Source organism: Hypanus sabinus, chromosome 1 (genome assembly GCF_030144855.1).
Source record: "Hypanus sabinus isolate sHypSab1 chromosome 1, sHypSab1.hap1, whole genome shotgun sequence".
Taxonomy (NCBI): Eukaryota; Metazoa; Chordata; class Chondrichthyes; order Myliobatiformes; family Dasyatidae; genus Hypanus; species Hypanus sabinus.
The window spans coordinates 26506415-26511159 of record NC_082706.1 but is presented as its reverse complement, the minus strand read 5'-3'; the positions used below and the strand labels follow the sequence as shown (position 1 = coordinate 26511159).

Genomic DNA, 4745 nt, shown 5'->3' with positions numbered 1-4745 from the left:
CAGGTCCTGCTTCTCAACTTCTTTCCTCACAACCCGTAGTTTGTTGTTCCCTTAGTTCCTTACCTGTCCAGACGCTACGCTCCCTTGTAGTGTTTCTAGCGATTTCAGTTGTTTTGAGGTATTGCAAATATCTATCTCGTGCCTTTTTTTTTATAAAAACAAATTATGTTTTCTACCGTATGAAAATATTATTAGTACGTTTGCATTAACTACTTTGTTCTCAGAACACAAAGAGATGCGCCTTGTGAAAGGAAAACACAGCTGCGAAGGGAGAGTGGAAGTGCGGTACCAAGGGATATGGGGAACAGTTTGTTCCGAGGAACTGGATAGTAAAGATGCGAATGTTATCTGCAAGCAAATGGACTGCGGAACCGTGGAATATATTGACTATTACTCCGAGAAATACGGAAAAGGATCTGATCCAATATGGCTGGATGGAATAGAATGTCTCTCGTACGAGTCGACTCTTTGGCAGTGTCATGCAGAACCGTGGGGGAAACACGACTGTCAATATAACTTTATTGCAGGTGTTGTATGTAAAGGTAACAGTTGGAACACATTATCTGGCGATTTGTATTCTAAACATCGTTGTTAAAAATAAATAGACAATTTTTTTCTCTTCTCATCAGAGGCCAAAATACCGGACCGGTCCAGTGCAAAGGTTTGCGAAGCACGCAATATATCTCAACCTTTTTATGCAGCAGGTAATCTAAACTACAATATGCAATATCATTTTAAATTCCATTTCGAAGTTATGATTAATGCAACATCAATGTTTTCTTCTGCATTAGTACGAAAGTTGCGCGTTTCTGGCGGCAACACCAATTGCTCGGGAAGGTTGGAGATAGAGTTCAATAATATCTGGGGCACGATATGTGATGATTCCTGGGATCTGGCCGACGCCAATGTGGCGTGCAGGCAGTTGGGCTGTGGCTCTGCCCTTTTGACTGGAGTGCCGGATAAAATTATCCAGGACGTCGGCGATCTTTGGCTGGATGAAGTGAAATGCAAAGGAAGTGAATCTTTCCTGTCCAGTTGTCTTTCCTCTCCACTCGGTCAACATGACTGTGATCATAAGGAAGATGTCTTTGTTGTTTGTTCAGGTAGGTGTCCTTGGACAATTTCCACGTTATATTCAACAGTTTTGTAAACATTGTAATCATAAACAATTCAGAAATAAAATCTTAAGAAGACGAATTTGTTAATATTTGTTCAAAAATTCTCTTCACAACAGAGTCCGCACCTCCCACTGGTCCAATCGGTTCAGGTATTTAATATTATGGCATTTTCCCTTTATTTGATCTCGAATCTTGTTTAATTAGATTTTTAAATAGTTAATTACATCTCGAAAGGACTGATTTTCCTTTCTAACAGACAGACAGAGATACTTTATTGATCCCGAGGGAAATTGGGTTCTGTTACAGCAGCACCAACCAAGAATAGTGAAGAAATATAGCAATATAAAACCATAGATAATTAAATAATAATTAATCATGCCAAGTGGAAATAAGTCCAGGAGCAGCCTATTGGCACAGGGAGTCTAACACTCCGAGGGAGGAGTTGTAAAGTTTGATGGCCACAGGTAGGAATGACTTCCTATGACGCTCAGTGTTACATCTCGGTGGAATAAGTCTCTGGCTGAATGTACTCCTGTGCCTAACCAGTACATTAAGCACTGAATGGGAGTCATTGTCCAAGAAAGCATGAAACTTGGTCAGCATCCTCTTTTCAGACACCACCGTCACAGAGTCCAGTTCCACTGCCACAACACCACAGGCCTTATGAATATGTTTGTTATTTCTGTTGGGGTCTGCTACCCTCAGCCTGCTGCCCCAGCACACAACAGGAAACATGATAGCAATGGCCACCACAGCCTCGTAGAACATCCTCAGCATCGTCCGGCAGATGCTAAAGGACCTCAGTGTCCTCAGGAAGTAGAGACGGCTCGAACCCTTCTTGTAGACAGCCTCAGTGTTCTTTGACCAGTCCAGTTTATTGTCCGTTCGTATCCTCAGGTATTTGTAATCCTCCACCATTTCCACACTGGCCCCATGGATGGAAACAGGGATCACCGTTGCTTTAGCCCTCCTCAGGTCCACCACTAGCTCCTTAGTATTTTTCACATTAAACTGTAGATGATTCTGCTCTCACCATGTGACGAAGTTTCCCACAGTATATCCTTTGTTAATTACAAAGGGTATCCAGAGCGGTTAGCATTTCTGCTGAAATCTTAATTGCCCAAGGAACTGTTTGGATCAGGATGTTGTAAAATTCTTAAAACTAATATATCTAATTCCTGCCAAATATATCGGTGAGATTACCTTATCTGAATATCGGGTGAATTGACTCATTATTGAGTATACAGAAAGTAACTTCAATTGAGTTCTTATTGTAACGTTGACGAATTTCCACCATGTATTTGGAAAATATTTGTTGATGTTTGTGTGGATAGTTACAATTAATACATATAATTTGTTGGACCAATATCATCTGCGACTTGGAGAATAAGTGCAGGCTGTTAGTTCCTTGATATGTTAATGATGAAGCATTTGCTCTTTTCTACGTTCGTGCTGAAATCATCGAGATGAGTCATATCCAGTGAATTTTATATCAGCATTGCAGTTCCAAGCATATCCACCACCATATTCCGGACCCTGCGAGTTAACACCTCCCTCGAAAAGTATATTGTTGGCATCCGACCAACAGACTAGCAATAGAACCACCAATGTTCCACAAATCTGTCTTCTCTTTCCCTGTCGTACTCCTTGCAAGTTCACTGCTGCGTGGCCAGATAATGCTCAAATACATTTACATGTTTGCACAACACGCCACCGTAAAAAGCCATATCCCAATAACGAGGTGTAGGTGTACAGGAAGGAGACATTAGCTTAAGTGATATAGGGTCATTAAAACCTTTCCCTCAATTTCAGCAAAACAAAAAAGGCTATTGGTGACTTCAGAGATGAGTTTTGTTTAATTCAACAATATTGAGGATGAGTGCCTGGGAAGGGTCAGTAGTGTATCAAGCTCTGTCCATGCAGACAGGACGGATCAGAAAGCTCAGAAACCTCTCTATTTTAGCAGGAAGGAAAAAAAAAACATTTACACTTCCCTATCGGCCTTTATCAATTGTTAAGGAAGAACCATAGAAGGTATCCTATCGAGATACATAAGGGTTTGTTATGGCACCGCCCTACCATGGCATGGAAAAACTATAAATCCTCAGCAGATCTGGGAAACCAGCAACCCCTCTATGACCTCTTGACTTAACTTCGGACTGCCACAGTAAATCAGGCTCAATAATCAAAGCCCCGAACCACCCCAGGAATACTCTGCTTCATTCTTTCCAAATGACAGAAGTTGCAAAAGCCTGAAAGCTGGATGAAAAATAGCTTCCAGCACGCTTGCATGAGCCTATTAAATTGATGCCTCGTAGAAAACTATCTATTCTTCGTCCTCCCAATTAACTTCGTTATGATCTTGCTCTTTATTGTATAACTGCACATTATTTTCTCTACAGCTGTACATGTTTTTCTGCTTTCCGTTTTTCTTTCATCTTCCCCCTCACAAGGGAATTATGTTAAGTGCACGAACAGTATGTAATAAACACTTTTCACTATATTTCGATACACGTGACAATAATAAACAAATTCCCATTCGTATTCCTAAATGTTCACTTTTAGCTAGTTAGTTCCTGTGCCGGATGAATTGAATAATCGGTGCATGCCTTTCCACTTCCTGTGAAATACGAGATGTGTTGATAATATCGGGACTCTGGTAGAAAGAGGCAAATTTCGAAAACATAGTCACTTATTTTTCCTACATTTGCACACTTACTCCAGCGATCGTGGAGCAGACGGATCTCTTCTTTGTAGAAGTCGGTGTCGTGGACCTCCAAAAGTGGTCAAAAGCAGGGGTGATTGATAAATTCGTGGCCTAAGGTTGAAGGAGTTGTTATTAAATTCAACTATCTGCATTTTCACTCAAAAAGTTGAACTGCAGGTGCATGTAACGAGAGCTGAATATCTCAACTCCTTCTACCGTAGTCCACGAACTTATCAATCACTCATGCTCGCACCACCTGGGGGTCCAAGACTCTGTCGTTACATGCACGTGCAGGTCAACTCTTTTAGTGATAATGCAGAAAGTTTGAAGTTAATAACTCATCTCCTTCTACCATAGGCCACGAACGTATCAATCACACCACCCCGCCCCCCAACCTCCGCTCCCTACCGTGGATCACTTCTACAAAGAATTGATTGTTATGCGCCACGGCCGCTGGACTCAAAGTGTGTACATGTAGGAGGGGACTATGTTGAAAAAATAAATATGCAGGGTTTTCTAAAATTGACTCATTCCACCTGAGGCCACGAAATTATCAATCACTCCTCATAGTCTGACTGCCCAATCTTGGAGGTAAGCTGTCAGTCTGGCTTGTGTGGACGCATATTTTGCATCAAGCACTGCTTCACGCTGTCGGTTACAATGTCGGTTACAATTTATGGTAAATCTGCAGCTTGCAGTCATCTTCTGTATTTATCGTATTCCAGCACGGAGAGATGTCGGTATTTCATCGAGCACCTTGGCCCGCATATCTGCAGTGCAGTGATCAAGCCTGACATGAAAACGAACTAGATATTAAATGCTTCGAAAGCTGAGTTTGAATGCTACTCCGAGAATCCTTATTCCTCTGAAAAATAGAGAAACCCCCGACCCCCGCTCATATAGGTGAATTTCTAACTCAC

General features: G+C 41.6%; 1 long non-coding RNA gene across 1 annotated transcript; it reads left to right on the top strand.

The window, feature by feature from the left end:
* The first annotated feature begins 405 nt into the window (after positions 1-405).
* LOC132392262 (uncharacterized) lies at positions 406-1029 on the top strand. Its single transcript, XR_009511471.1, has 3 exons — positions 406-542; positions 630-704; positions 792-1029. It is a non-coding gene; the product is annotated as an uncharacterized LOC132392262 (long non-coding RNA).
* Positions 1030-4745: the final 3716 nt, after the last annotated feature.